This window comes from Protopterus annectens, chromosome 6.part1, assembly GCF_019279795.1.
Source record: "Protopterus annectens isolate FY-2018-M chromosome 6.part1, PAN1.0, whole genome shotgun sequence".
NCBI classification, from domain to species: Eukaryota; Metazoa; Chordata; order Ceratodontiformes; family Protopteridae; genus Protopterus; species Protopterus annectens.
In genome coordinates this window covers 262,475,991-262,493,003 of record NC_056738.1, presented here as the reverse complement: position 1 = coordinate 262,493,003, position 17,013 = coordinate 262,475,991, and the positions used below count along the sequence as shown (strand labels likewise).

Here is a 17,013-nt window from a genome sequence, read left to right as displayed (position 1 = left end):
ATGCCTCAGATTCATAGCTGGTTCAATGCACTACCAATTCTCTGCACTGCCCTTTGGCTTATCTACTGCGCCCAGGGTCTTCACAAAGTGCATGGCACCAGTAATTGCATTTTGCAGACAGAAAGTAATTCAAATTTATCCGTACCTGGACTACTGCCTGATTCAAGCAGAGAGCAAGGACATTCTTCTAAAGCATCTGGCGTTTGTAAAAAAAAGTTAAGTTGTCTGGAGTACACAGTAAACGAAAAGAAAAAAAACTAGTGCCCTCACAAGAGATTATATTCCTGGGTGCCAGCTTGAACACAACGGCCCAGATAGCTTATCTCACTCCAGACAAGCAAGGACAACTGACTCAATACTTTCAAATGATGGCAACAAAGACCCAACTCCCTGCAAGAAAAATTCTGCAGGCCTTGGGTTACATTGCATCCTGCATACTACTAATTCCATATGCCAGACTGCATATGAGGAAACTACAATGGTACCTAAAGAATGTATTGTCTCAACACTGTCAAAGTTTGGAAACAGTTATACCACTAATCCCTTGCCTTCAACAGGAGTTTCAATGGTGGACTCAAGCTTGTCACCTCAACAAGGGACAGCCTTTTACACAACCCACAGCCAGGCAAACACTGACAACAGATGCATCGGATTACGCCTGGGGAGCACGTATGGCAGGCAAATGTATTCAGGGCACGTGGTCCGCAGAACAAAGGCATCTTCACATCAATCAAAAAGAGATGCTAGCTGTACAAAATGCCCTTATAGCTTTCAAGGACCTGCTGCATCCAGGACAACTACTGCTAAAGACAGACAACACCACAGTTATGTGGTACATAAACAAGCAAGGGGGCACTCACTCCTACCCTCTATGCAGACAAGCCATGACCTTGTGGAACACAGCTATCAACCTTCAAGTTCATCTGCAAGCACAATTCCTGCCAGGAGAGAAAAACACACTGGCAGATGACTTAAGCAGAAACATCATGGATCCCCATGAATGGGAATTGAATCCACAAATATTCAGAATGATAACACAGAAATGGTGGAGCCCGGACATAGATCTGTTTGCATCCCCAATAAGCTGCCATCTACAAAAATTCTGCACAAGGAGTTACCATCCACAAGCATGGAAAGTTGATGCCCTCTCATTCAGCTGGGAGAAACCTACAAGTATATGCTTTCCCACCACTACCTCTCCTGCCAAGGGTACTCATAAAAGCCAGGCAAGAAGAGCCAAAGATGATCCTGTTTGCACCAGACTGGCCACGCCAGCACTGGTACCCAATCTTAAGGAGCTTAGCACAAGAACCACCCTGGATTTTGCCTCAAACCCCCAACCCACTAGGCTCCTGCCCTGACTCTCCCCTACAAACAGCTAACTGGCCAACCAACAAAGCCCTGACCCCTCTTTACTAGGTAATACTAACTGCACTCCACCTCTATTTCAACTTAAACCCATACCTACTTCCTATATTCTTAATTTACTTCAGAAACTCAAACCCTCAACCCCCTCAGCTGACAAATTGCCAGCAGAATATCTCCAGCTAGGTGCTAAAGCTATTGCCTACCCTATCTCTATTCTAATCAACAGAACCATAAAAGAAAGTACTATACCCTCACTCTGGAAAATCTCCCACATCATCCCTCTCTTCAAAGCGATTCATTTTTGAGTTAACTAACACCTCTATAGCACTGCTATCTCCTATTGCTAAAATAATGGAGAAATGCATCCACAAACAGCTTTTAAATCACCTCCTATCTAATAACCTTTTAGCTACTTGCCAACATGGCTTTCGGTCCTACCATTGCACCACAACAGCCTTATTATCCTTCATAGACTCCATTAATATAAACCGGAATAACAATCTTCTTCATCTGCATTCTTTGTAGACCTGTCCCTTTGACATGGTGAATCCTCCTACATTGTTTAAAATTATCTTCAGAATCGAAACAAGCTGTTTTATGGAACAACAATCTTTTTTAGGAGTACCTCAGGCTCCATCTTAGGTCCTCTTTTATTTTTCATCTTTATTAATGACCTGTATCTAGCCACCCCACTAACTACTTGCATTCAGTATGCCGATGACACCACCATCATCTGCTCTGCCACAACCCAAGCTGACCTCCACTCACTTACTCAAACTTTTACCACCATAGAACAATGGTTCTCCAATCACTGCCTTCTCTTAAACCCTAAGAAAACTAAACTTCTCCTCTTCTCACCCACACACCTGTCTCTCCTGACCAAACAACCAAACTTCTAGGAGTTACTATCGACAACCTACTAAAATTTGATTTTCATATCCACTCTATCATAAAAGCAACTAACAAAAAATTAGGTTCTCTCTACAGAATCAAATCTTTCTTAACTCCTGAAGCAAGAACTACCATAGCCAGAACTTATCTTATCTGTACTCTACTATATGCATCCCCCATATATACTAATCTTTCTAAACATAACATCAATAGGCTTACAACAGCCTATAACAACATTGCCAAATTTGCCACTGCCTCTCCATATAAAACACATCACTGCCTGAACCTCCTTAACCTAGGGTGGCTGGAGTTACCTCACCTAATTCAATACTATCAGCACAACTGCCCATAAAGCCCTTCACCACCCAGAAAAGATACCAATGCTCTCCACCCTGATAAAACCCTATAACAACCTAAAACCCTACGCTTCTTCAATACTGATTCAAACCTCTCTATCAAAGAATACAGCAGGTGACTCTATATTTTCCAACTCAGTTGGTAAAATTTGGAATCAACTTCCTACAGACCTCTTAGCCCAAACTTCTATCACACTATTTAAAACTCAACTGAAACATTTTCTAACCAATCACTGGCTTTGCTCTTGCAATAACCCTAGCTGATCACGTCACTCCTACCTTCTCCTGCACCCTTTGCACTGTCTCCCAACTCTATTTCTCCATTTTATTTTTCATCTCTACCTGAGAAATTGACTTTCTCAACTTCAAACTAAAATTTTCTAGTAACTCTATCTTTTGCTTTTAAACTACTTAATTATTTCTGTCTCACATTTTATATACCTGTACTGAAGAAATTTGATAGTCTCTGTTTTCACCTTTTGAACTTACTGAAAAGATAGCCTAAATGCCTGTTTTAGTTGAGTCTTAAATTCCTATGTAATTATGAATGCCTGTTTTAGTTGAATCTCAAATTACCTTTGTACTTTGACCTGTACTGTAGAAATTTGATAGTCTCTGTATTCACCTTTTGAACTTACTGAAAGGAAAGCCTATATGCCTGTTTTACTTGTGTCTTAATTCCCTATGTAATTTTAAATCCCTGTTTTAGTTGCGTCTTAAATTACCTATGTACTTTGAATGTATTTTTTTGTTATTATGCATTAGATAGTGGAGCTTTTCTCCTCGGGCCTCCACTGAAAATGGACATGTATCCAGTTGGACTAGCCCGGTTAACAAATGTAAAATAAATAAAATAAATAAAATAAAAATCCCACATCTGCTGACTCAGCACAACAGTCAAATACTACACAGCCAGCTAAAGACCTTAAACCTAGCTGCATGGAAGATTCCTTAGTCAAGCAAGCAATGTCTCTCTCCAAAGCTGTTATGGATGTCATTCTGGAGGCCAGAAGGCCTAGTACCAGGAAAGCCTATTCGGATAAATGGAAGAGATTCTGTGCTTGGGACCAAGCTCACAGCCTTGACCCTCCTGTCCCAAACATTCCTCAGATACTACAATACTTAACTGAGATACTGGACAAAGGCCTCTCCTTCTCATCCATCAAGATCCACGCCTCTGCCATCTCTGCTCATTACAACACGGATCCACCAATTTTCTCTAATCCTCTGTTAAAACAGTACCGCAGAGGGGCTAAAAACATAAGACCGCCCCATAGAGCACCTACTCCAACTTGGGACCTCAACTTTCTTTTGGAAAAACTAACTTTACCTCCTTTTGAGCCAGCTAACACAGCAGAATTAAAATATATCTCTTGGGAAAACTGCTCTGCTCCTGGCAATAACATCAGCACGAAGAGTTTCAGAATTACAGGCACAGGGTGTCTTTCAGAACTAACCCTATCCTAAACCACAGAATAAAGGGGAGAGACTACTGCACTCTTTGGACATTCACAGGCAGTTACGCTTCTACTTGGACAAAACCAAAGCTTTCAGAAAATCTGAGCAATTATTGGTAGCATATGCTGCAGGAGCACAGGGAAAAGCCATTTCAAAACAGACTATTTCAAAATGGATAGGACATTGTATACGTTTCTGCTACACATACCATGGAAAACCTGTACCTAGCAGCATTAGATCTCACTCCACCAGGGCAACAGCCACTTCAACTGCCTACCTCAGAGGAGTACCTACCAAGGATATTTCTGAAGCAGCAACTTGGAGTTCTGTACATACGTTCACCAAGCATTTCCATCTGCCTCTATACTCTAAATCTAGAGCTGGCTTCACCACTGCAGTGCTGCAGGGCCTTATAGCCACCCCGAATGCCTTATAGAACCAGCCACCCTACCTCAGCTTTGGGATTCTACCCAAGTGTAATGACTGCAGCAGTGTAACACAATGAACATAGTGCAGTTTTGTACCTACCATAAATGTAAATGTTCGAGTGTATACACTGCTGCAGTCCAAGTTACCCTCCCTCCTTCCCCTCTTACTGGCTGGTACGTACCTATGTCTTCTACCCTTACTACCTATGGGGAGTATTTGCTGGTAGCTGTAAGTTGTTTTTTGCTCTTCTTATGTAAGTTTTATTAGCAATTGGAATTGCCTACTTATTTAGAGGCACCTGACATCTGGGGCAAGAAAAACTGAAGAAAATGGCGTTGGCTGCATCTTATATACCCCTGTCGCACTGACGTCAGGGAGGAAGCGACAGCAACCGACGCCAGACCAAGACTTTGGAACTCAGGCCGACTGGGGAACTGTCTGACGGCAGGATAACCCAAGTGTAATGACTGCAATGATTGCAGCAGTGTATACACTCAAACATCTACATTTATGGTAGGTACAAAACTGTACTTTCCCATGGGGTCAGTAAACTCCATGTAGGCTTCAGAGTTTGAGTTAGTGTGATGAGCGCCAGCGCTAATCACATACTCATGCTGCTCATCGTGCTTAGGCGAATTCAAGCAAGGTTTCATGGCTAGCAACATTGTTGCCAGCCAGAAAACCACGCAGAGCAGCACTAGCACAGAAAGAAGCATTCAAGTTTGCTTACAGGGAAACCTGCTTCTTGAGCTCATGCAGACTACCAGGGTTGGAAATACTCTGATAACAGCAGTAACGATACAGTAAAGAAAACTGTACTGAGTGCAGTGTACACTAAAACAATTATTTGCAGAAGAAAATAATGTTGGGGATGGTAAACAGCAAGGACATCTACAAGGAAAGGTACACTGGGTAGGGAAAGTGTGCTGATGAAAATATGCACAGACATGAATGATAGGAATGAATAAAGAGGAAGAGGGCATGGTAAATATAGAAATGTCTCCAAGATAGGATATATCAATGTATGTACACTTTCAAGACAAGTCAGTAGTATAACATTATGCACATATGTAGATAGCACAGTACATACTACTGAGCCATGCATATTATTATATGAACACACATGATCATATGTATGTGATACGTGTGACAGTCACATAAGGTTACATGTCAGTGGAGGTGAATGGTTATGATATAAGCATCGCTGACATGCTCACTGGAGAGGACACTTTGCAAGGGTAGTATGTACAGTGAGGGGTACATGCATGCTCTGAAGATCTGCAAATTGAATTCCTTGAATATTACTGACACATCACCATAGCTTTCAGCTAGTTAGGGACACACAGCAGCGGACTTCAGGACAAATGCAGAATGAAACAGGCACAATTATGGACCTTTTGAAATGGTACAACCATTAACTTGTGGAATTGAGGGAGTATGTCATTGTAACTTATACATTTTTATTTTATTTTACATTTGTTATGTGTATATAACAGCATTACAACATGCTGATGAACCCAGGAGCATGTGCCCAAGTATTCACTGTGTTGTAATATTGATAACATTTCCAGATGCTAGGTAAACACATGCCCACCTGTGCCATACTGCAGCTGTCACTGTGATGGTTGAATGAGAACTGTGTTAATTGTGGATATACTGCACTATCAGAACACATGCCTTAGTCCTCAGGAGCCATATTACTACCACATGTTATGAAAGGAACATGTAACCAGATGGCAACTCCACAGGCATCAGTACAGTACTGGAATTCACTGTTCTACAGTACCACCACATAGTCACATAGCACATGTGGGTGACAACATAGGAGATGACTAGGCTAATGGCCATACAAGCCTAGCCATTATTATTCCATTCAAACTGAATGCTATCCCTAGGTGAAGGAAGATAGTATCGGTATGTGTGTATGTGTTTGATTTTGTTACAGACTGCCTTTGTTCATATGGGCATGGGCACCATCCTATGAGTGAATGAGTAATCACATTTCCAGTGGTATGGAGATGGCTTTTAGAGGGTCAGGGAGGGCCTCTGTTTCATGATATGTGTATGCATGTTTGAGATGATGACATCCTTAGTCTAGTGCAGAAAGGATAATGTCCCCTTCCATACCACTTTTGCAATATTCTTTACTAAAGGGATTCCCTGCCAAGGGTAGCACAAAGTCTGGCCAGTATACCAAAGTCTTAGGATTTTATAGACATCGTACATCATCCACATGCTCTCCGCTCATGACATAAGGCATAAAGGTGACGTACGGACGTGCATAACTCAGAACGTGTTTGTCGCCAGTCCAAATACCATCATTGATCATTGGTCTGAACGGTCCTTCTGTGCTGGTTATGGAGCCATGTTTCAGATAAGTGCTTCATTAGGGTTTCTTCTTGTCTTTTCTTCTTCCCTCAACGTTCTCATGAACAGCTTCCATTCTTCCCAGAACTACAGGGCCTCTTGGCACAAGGCACCATTCAAGCTGTGCCCTCTTCCCAGGAGGGGAAGGGGGTTTATTACAGAAAGTTTCTAGTTCACAGGAAGGAAGGCACCTGCAGACCCATTCTGGACTTATCTCAACCTAACACCTTTCTGAAGATCCCTTCCTTTTGGATGTTATCCCTTCAGACCTTCTTTTTCCCCAGACTTTCCTGAGCTCCCTGGATCTCAAGGATGCTTATTTTCACATCCCAATTCATTCCCTTTTCAGGAAGTTTTTGGTTTGTCTGATTTTTTTTTTTCTGTGCATTTTCAGTTCTCTGCTTTGCCCTTTGTACTTTCTACTGCCCTAAGGGTTTTCACCAAATGCCTTGCTCCTGTGATTTTTTTTGTTTAATGAGAGGGGTTCAAATCTTTCCTTATCTGGACAACCTACTCATTCAGGCTTCCTTCCCCCAAGATCTTACTTTGGCATCTCCTCTTTACTGTTTGTCTCTGGGGTTTACAATAAACTTCCAGAAATCAGTCCTGGTTCCTTTTCAGAATCATATGTTTCTCAGTTGCAGGCTCAGGCTATTTCTCTGCATACCTTTTTCAGTCCGTTTTTCCTCTGGTTTCACTTACAGCCAAGGTGTTTCTAAGGGCACCAGAATTCATGGCTTTCACCATTCCTATGCTATCTCTAGCCAGGCTTTATATGCGTAAACTACAGTGGTTGCTAAAGTCAGTGTGGCTCCAGTGCTGTCATCCTCTAGATTTTCTAGTCCTTCTTCTTCCATGCCTCAAACTTGAGCTTCAGTGGTGGATTCATCAGCTGACTGTCAGCTTGGGGCTTTCTTTTCACCCCCTGTGTCCTCTCAGGAATTTTTCTCTAATGCCCCAGACACAGGATGGGGATCCTCTTTCGGTTCTGGGTCTGTGGTTCCCTCATCAAAGGTCAGACCACGTCAATATCAAGGAGATGAGAGCACCCCTTTTTACCTTTCAGACTTTAGTTCCCTTTTTCTTTCAGGGGATCTCATAATCTTTACAGACAATACCACAGTGATGTGGTACATCAGCAAGCAAAGGAGGACATGTTCCTACCTTCCTTGCAGGATAGCTCTTCAAGTTAAAAATATAAAAATCTAGCTCTCCAGTATCAGTTACTATTCAGACTGTATGCATTTTCTTCAGAGCAAAATATAGTGGCAGATTCTTTTGAGCAGGTCCAAAACACAGGTTAATGAATGGATGCCTCTGTTTCTGGACATTGTCCATCAGTGGGGTACTCCGTTGGTAGATCTTTTTGCCTCCCCTTTGAACAGCCAGTTTCCTCTTTTTTGCACCAGAGTTCCAAGTCTTCTGGCTTGGAAGGTGAACGGCCCCTCTTTTTTTTTTGGAATGGGATGTTTCTGTACACCTTCCTTCCTTCCACTTCCTCTGATTCCAAGAGTTCTGTTCAAGGTAGAACAAGACTACCCCAAAATCATGCTGGTGACTCCCTACTGGCCTAGACAGCATCGATTTCCTCCTCTTCTGCACCCTTGCTAAGGGCAGTCATGACATGTTACCTCACAGGGTGGATCTACTCGCACAAGACATGAGGTCTCTCTTCCATCCTCACTTGTCTACTCTTCAACTGATATTGTGGGTGATAGGGTTTTGATCCCTTTTAGGAACCTTTTTTTTTCTGAAGACATGCTTAGAGTTCTGCAGGAGGCCAGGAAATGTCCTTGTGGAAGAGATTTTCTTTTTGTTGCCTTGTTTGTAACCAGGATCAAATCTCTGTCGCAATCCCTCTGGTTCTCTGTTATTTGTGTGAATTGTACCATGCTGAGTTAGCATATTCTTCTGTTAAAGTTTACCTTTCAGCTATTTCTGCTTGTTTGCCATTAACTCCTCCTCTGGCCTTTAGGTTTGAGGTCAAGCAATTTCATAAAGGTGTCCTTCATATCTGGCCTCCCAGGAACTATATTCTACCTTCATGGGACCTTAACTTTGTGCTTGAAAAATTGACTCTGGCTCCTTTTGAGCTTGCTGCTTCACCTTCCTTATAGCATTGTACATGGAAGACTGTTATTTTAGCCCTTACTTCAGCTAAATGAGTGTCTGAACTCCAGATTCTTATGGACGTTCCTCCCTTTTTGGTTGCTAATAGGGACAGAGTGTCTCTTTGTATTAATCCTTCTTGTATGCCCAAGGTGGTTAATAAATTGTCTCTTAATCGGTCTATTAATTTGCCCTCCTTTTTTCCTACTCTGTAGTCTGTTAGTGAGAAGGTTCTTCACACTTTGGATTTGTATAGACAGCTCAGATATTACTTAGATAAGACTAAGGCCATTTGCAAGTCTGAGCAGTTTTTTTTTATTTCCTTTCATCTCAGATCTCTAGTTTTGGCTATTTCTAAGCAAATATTTCTTCATGGATCTCTAAAGGCCATTTCTTTTTGTTACTCCTTTCATGGGAAAAGTCTTTCTGCCTCTGTAAAGGCTCATTCTGCCAGGGTCATGGCTTTCTCTTGTCATTTTTTCAAAAGATTGGATGCCAGTTCCATCTGTGAGGCTGCTACTTGGACCTCTGTCCATAACTTTACAAAGCATTACAAACTGGATGTTGTTTCCAGAGCAAGAGATGGCTTTGCCAGAGCTGTCCTGCATGGGATTCTTGAGGGTGGTTCTGGGCCTTACTCTTTCCAAGTTTCCTTTTGAGCTTTTGTACTCTCCCTGTAGTAAAGACTACTGCAACAGTGATATGGAAACACATAGTACAGTTGTGTAAAATCATACCAAAACAGTAGCTGTCCTTCTCTTCACTATTAAAGTATTCACTTCCTCCCTTCTCCTCTTTCTGTTCTACTCTTTTTCCTCCTGCTTCCTAGGACTGTTGCTTCTCCTGGGACTATTCAGTTCTGAGATATGTACATTCATATGTCACCTTTATGCCCTATGCCATGAGTGAGGAGCATATGCGTGATGTACAATGTATGTAAGGCTTTGGGCTACCCTTGGCAGGAAATCCCTTTAGTAAAGAATACTGCAACAGTGAACAGAAGGACGTCTACTGCTATGGTAAGATTTTATGCAACTGTTCTTGATGTGGACAGCTGGAAAAAAGGAGGTGTTGGATTTGGGGTCTGTGTAAAAGGTTCTCGTGAGTGGCAGTCAAATGAGAGTAGATTGAAAACATCATACAATAACCGTAATATACCAGCAACCCAGACACACACCATTTGACTAGGGTCAGGTTTGAAACACTATACCTGTCCAGGTGTTCAAGCTGGGTTCCATACAACATAAGACTAGCACCACTGCAGAAGTCTGACTTGCACTCTGTCAAAGTGCACTTTATAGAGGATGGTATTAGTGTATGCTGAAGATAATGTTGGGCGGAGTGTCTGACATTGCTGTGGACTTGTATCCCTGTGTAAAATTTTCTCCAGACTGATAGCAGAAGGAAGACACACACACACACACACACACACACACACACACACACACACACACACACACACACACACACACACACACACACACACACACAAGTTGACTGCTGTGAGATTAGAACCCGCACCTATCTCGTTACACAAGCTAGAGAGCACAGTACTTAACTCTAGTGCCACTGCAGAAGTTTGACTAACAGTGTCAGAGTGCACTTCATAGAGGATGACATTATCATAGCATTGCAGGTAATATGCTGTTATGAGACTTGGGTGCAAAGCCATGATTTGCGACATGATTGTGTGAATGAGATTTGCAAAAGTAGTTATAAATACATCCTGGCAATCTAGATCAAATAAGATGTCATTGTCATGAATGCATATTGCAGACGTGAGAGAGACATACCTGTTTTTCAGGATGTTGTGTAGATGAGAGACACACATTTAGGGAACACAGCGATGGAGTTGTGTCTCTTCGGATCCACATTAGTACAAGTTACTAACTATTAATGGGATATGATCATGCATGACCAGTTTCCATTTCCACTGTAAACCCATACCAGATGTAACAATGCAGTTAGGCCATGTAATTTTGGAGTCTGATAATGGCCCAAGTAGCGATGTATCATTTGCAAGTGCATTGCTGCAGGCCATACATGAATATCAGAAAGTATATGTATAGTCAAGTACAAGTCACTGCCCTTCTCTTTGTGTTTATGAATGCATTTCCATGTATTGGAGGATTACATTCCAGTAACTGGAGTGAGACGTGCTATGCACCTCTTAACAAAGCACATCGCCAAAATGCTGATTTGGATGGATGATGGCAAAGTATTAGCGCATGTGTGGTTTTGACTTTCATGAATTCAACTTGGGCTTGTGAAATAGTAGTGTCCTCTGTTGCTTATTGCCAAGCTGTGTGCAAATAGGGGCATACAGTAACTAACCTGATTGGAGTTAACTACATAATACATCTCTCTGTTTCATGTGCCAGGCTTGCAAGATATGTTATGGGAGAAATTGCTCACAGCTAGTATGATGTGCATACTGTATACTGTAGTCTATCTTTGAAATCCATCCATTGCCAACCCCTTTTCCCATTTTGCACATGGGGTTAGAGTGTCACTTCAGCAGTGACAATCATCTCGAGCCAAGGTTTATTACACCATTAGGTGGCAAGCCCTGCAGTGGTAGTTCATTCACACCATTTACTCGCACACACACTCACCTACTGCCAATTTAGAGTGTTCAGTCCACCTACTGCATGTCTTTTGAATGTGGAAGGAAAACAAAATCTACGTGACTGCAGGGAGGACATGCATACTCTGCACAGAAGACACCCCAGCTGAGAAATGAACTGGAGAACCTGTTGCTGTGAGGCGACAACGTTAACTGCTGCACCACGGTGGCCAACCTATAGTGGTGATAAATGTAGTCTATCTTTGAAATGTTGGGGGCAAAGTTTTATTACATAAATAATGGTTGGCCTTGCCTTCCCTGTTTGTGCAACGTTCAGAGCTCCGCAAACATGGTTCTCTGCTTAAGGAAAACACTGAGAAATTTAATGTAGTTTGGCTTCCTTTGTGCAAACAGGCTCAGTGGCAGTGTGCGGGCGACAGTACTCTGGACAGTACTGAGTGTGGAAAATACACCTGTAGCCTAGCTTTCTTTGTGACATAGGGTGCAAGAGCAGTGAGCTCCTAATCAGAGCACAGGTGAACCAGGGTTCAAATCCAGATGATTCTGTCTTTACAAATGGTATCAGGATGTCATTAACTAAGTAAATGTGTTCAGGGCTGCAAATGTGACTGTCAGTGACTACACTAAAGTATGTGTCTTCCCCAAATTGTATTAGTAATGCCCACCTTAGCACACTTCTACAATCAGTAGCTATTTTGCAGGCCTCACTGCAAATCACAAATTAATTGTGTATACAGCTAGCTACAAATGACACTGGATAGTACATCTTTTGAAATGATTAGTATGACTTAGCAGATATGCTATTTGTGTACGGCCAGATATCCTGAACTTGTTTTTGGTGTGTTTTCATTATTAACTTGCCATGCTCTTCAGCATGAAGTGACTGATATAGGGGTAAAGAAGGGTTAGGTGAGGGACAACAGGTTATGACTAGCCAAACAGAGTTGTATAAGTATGTCATAGTTGTGGGGATGGATGTCACTTGAAATATTTGTTTGACCAGTATTCAGTACATCTCTGTGAGAACTCATAACTCTGACAAATGTTAAGATGTGGTTGATTAAACATATAGATATATAATAACACACCAAAAAATAATTCAAGATGCATCTGGAATTGAACCCTTGATGCTTTGGGCAAAAACAATCTTTAGTCGAGTGCTTTATTTTAACACTTCACATAGGTTACACTTTGTTACATCCAGCAGTGTACAGAACTGTCAGAGTACGTATTTCAAAGTATTGCCTTTACTCTCCTTTAACTCTGTGTTCTTCTAGTCCAGCAAGTTTAAGCAGTATTTCATTGAAGATAACTGGGCAGGTACGGCCGATGACAAAAACTTACCAGGTTTTGCCATAGGACATGAACAGGCATCCACTGCCACTTGGCATATGTGTGCAATGCCAATCTCCATGCAAATGCAAAGGATAAAAAGTGAAAGCTTTTTTATGGGCCATTTCTGGTCGTGTGTGATTCTATTTTTTGACTAGATTAACCATGTGAAAATGGTTTTGATAGGAAAGTGGTGAAATGGGGAGACAAGCAAAGGGAAGAACAAAGAGGAAGCAATACAGGTATTTACAGGACACGATTGGGAGAGAGCCATAGGTACCCAGTTCTTCACCACAGTAATGTACACAGGTAGACATAATTTGATGAATATGGACTGACACCACAACATGGATGGGTGACAGCAATGCAGTGGTGTTTTATAGCCAATTGTACCAAAGCAAGTGTGTCTAGAAGACATGTATAGAAAGTGGAGAGCTATGTATTGGACATTTTTTTCTTGTTACAGGTGCCCTTTTTGGGGAAAAAAAAAAGAGGAATGTGAGGGTCAGATATGTAGGGAAGATGAGGAAGCAGGTGCAGACAAAAAAGACATATAAGAAAGACACAGGGATGGTGATAGACACAAAAATGTTGGGGGATACTGTGATTGGGATGGGTATAGGACATTGGAGGTACATGCCCATCGAGTGTGGGGTTGCATGCCCATCAAGTGTGAGAACAGTGAAAAATCTGATCCTCACCTCAGAACTGTCATCACTGTTCCTTTCCTCCATTGTCTGTGATACTGCTTGATGTGCTAGTCTTTTTTCGATTTTTAGGCACACCTTCTCCACCTGGCTGATGCAGGGACCAAGGCTATTCTCTATTAAATGTCACATCATCCCTGGCAGTTCCTGTCAGGTGATATAATCTCCACCTCCACCAGTACTCCTGGAGGATGCCACTGCACTACCAACCAGGACACTGATACCTGACAAGAATGGATCAGGTAGGGCAGGGGTTGTGGAGGCAGTACTGCCCAGTTGCGTCTCAGCGGTACTGGATGTTGGTGCGGCATTCATTGGAAGCTTGGCAGGTCAAGCCACAGTGGGTTGGTCTACTTTCCTATGTTGAAATGCATTTGTTTTGTTGGCAGAAAAGTATGACATCAGAACAGTGTGATTCCAGGTAACACCCCCCCCCCCAAAAAAAAAAAATACTAAAAAAAATTGAGAGGAGAGATATGGAGTAGGGTTAGACAAAAAAGAAAAGATAATTAGAACCATGATATGTCACATTCATTCTTTATTACAATAAATAGCCATTTATTGTTATCCTAGCTATAGAGCTTTTACATTCCCAAAAATGATTGGGAATTGTTACAAGTAATCCTTGGAATACACATGTATTCCATAGATGCTTTCAGAGATACTACAAAGTAAGTTAACAAGACAGCATTAAAACCAATATTGCTGTATTTCATCTGCAGAATTAATACTTAAAATGTGAATCTATGGGTTAGTTGTGGGTATTGAGCCCACATAATCTGAACACACTACTACACCTAATACGATCGACAACAGCTACAGGAGGAAGCAAGCAAGTCTGCTTTTACAGTTAAGATATGCATGCCAAAGTTGCTACTGATCTATGGAATCACAGTAATTAATACAGTTCAGGGTCAGTTGTGCTGCTTATATACCCCTTGCCTCTCTAAGTCTCTCCAATCTCTCTGTATTTGCCTCCCTGTTCACCGCAATTTCCTCTTTCATTGTAAAATAGAGAATGAGAGATAAAATTATGCATACCACTCTTGGATATTTACACCATGCCTTAGCATTTCAAGTTGCTTGAGCTGTAAGCTTATACAACTGGGGGTGTTAGCAGTTCTAACCTCATCTAGCCACTGGTTGAGTTATGCCTGCTTGCGCCTGTTAAGGTCACTGTAGTGTTGCCTATCTTGCTTCCCAATGTGTGTGGCACACCAGTCGCACTACAGACAGCCTTGGCTAGGCTGTTCCAACCCTCAGCCTTGTACTGAGACACAGTATAGCCCCCCTGCAACAGCCTTCAGCTTTAGCACTTGACAAGGAATGCAGCAAAGATTTTGGACCCACTTCTGTGCCCAGAATTTGGCATCATCATTCCCATCGCTTGCCATATCTGCAAATTAACTCCTACAGCAGTAGCAGTGGTTTCCCACCAAATTGTGATCTCCTGTTTTACGACCAGTGCACAAACACAGACAACTATGCCATTTGCATTTGTGTGATTGGTAAGCAAAGAAAAACATTACCAAACAAAGAGGAAGAGTTTACGAAACAGCAGTGATGATGTGAAACTTGGCAATGGTCTTAGGCATGTGTGACGCTATACCTGGTCACACTTTATCCAGTGGTCAACACTGAAATGCTCAATGGCTTGGCTTTTAAGCTTTGACTTTAATGGGATCAGTGGGATGACTTGGCACATATTTTGTTGGACTCACACACTGTTAAAAGTCATTTTTACAAGGTGGGATTCAAACGTATGTAAAAGAGAATGCATACATTTCCACACAGGTGATTATTCATCATTGCCACAGAAGAAGCATTTGTCAACCATGGTCATTAAAGATATACAGCTTAAAGAGTGACTGGTGCTATACTTCAGTTAGTCCTGTATGTGCTTTGTGTGTGACATTAAAAAGTCGTGCCTCATGCATTCTCAGGTGTGATGCAAGACTGTCTGACAATTTATTGGAAATGGATAGACTTTCATGACTTTAGAGTTTGAAGTTTGATACATATCTCAAAATGCATTCTGTTTTACAGCTATAATTGGATTATGAGAGGGGTGTAGATGATTATCAATAAACTGTTGTGTCCATTAGAGATGTGCAACTGCTGCATTTTTTATAACATAGCCATGCTAAACCAGCTATAATCAACAGGAGTTCATACGCTAGTCATTAATGAGCTATGTTATCTCCAAAAGTATGTGTATGCAGGCAGTAATGATACTTTTCTGTTCATCAATCTACTATACATAGCTATTGGTATGTACTATATAATCAAAGTTTTGGGAACAGTGGTAGTGTGACACCCTTACTAAAATGTAGAGTCTGCTGGATTTGAATCCTGGCTCACGTGTGTTCTGACCATGCTAGATGGAAAGCTAGGCAGCAGATGTATTTTCTCCACTTAGTACTGGCCAGAGTGCTGATGGCTGTGCATCTTCGCTGATCCCGTTTGTGAGGGAGGGAGATGCACCAAATTAAAATTTTCACTTTTTTGTTTAAACAGTGTACTGTGTTTGCACTCAGGTAGGAAATGCACACATGAAAAAGCCAATAGCGAACACACATTAGTTGTGTAAGTACTTATTTTGACCCCCCCCCCTACTAGCCATATCTATTGTGGTACTCCAGCCATGCTTTACCTCTGTTCTCTCTTTATAGCTCACCATATTTACACCTTGTGCCATAGAGACAGTCGGCTAACAGGTAGAATTTCTTCAATCATTACCTTCCATGTTGCTGACCACCACATGATGCCAATAAGTGTGCTTGTGCTTTGTACAGTGATTGAAATTACAGTTTTCACTTTTTCCTTAAGCAGTTAACCATATTTGCACGACACCACACACTACACGCATGGTAAAGTCAACCCCCCCCCCCAAAAAAAAACAAAAAAAACCCCAAAGGTTAAACAGTTATGCGGTTCTGGATTTTAACCATCAGACTATTACATTTGCACAATACAGTTGTAGTGGGTTGTCTCTCTTTGCCACAGACACAGCTTTGCAATCATAGTTAAATAATGTGCATACAGGCAAGTCAGATTTCATATCCAGCATTAAACAGTTCATAAAGGTGGACATTCTCACATGTACAAGTATAGATAACGTATTTAGTGGAATGAGTGATTATGCAATATTTATGAATATGTTTGCAAAACTGCGGCTCTGTCTTCTCTTTGTATTCTAGGAATTCTTCCCTTATCTCTGCTTTACTGTCAGACATGCAGTTTCTAGTGCATATCCTTTCATTTTTCTTTTTAAGGTGTGATGCAAATATATGGCAGTGAACAATAGTTTTTCAGCAAAGGCAGTAAACTGCTATTATGCCAAAGAAATATACATGTGGTATATTTGGTTTTGTTTAAAAGCTCACTGCAGTTAGTTCCACACTCTGTA

At 41.6% G+C, this 17,013-nt stretch overlaps 1 protein-coding gene across 2 annotated transcripts in view; it reads left to right on the top strand.

Moving 5' to 3' along the window:
• Nucleotides 1-17,013, top strand: part of ARL2 (ADP ribosylation factor like GTPase 2) — a 722,587-nt gene that overhangs the window by 400,657 nt on the left and 304,917 nt on the right. The gene's annotated exons all lie outside the window — the stretch shown is intronic.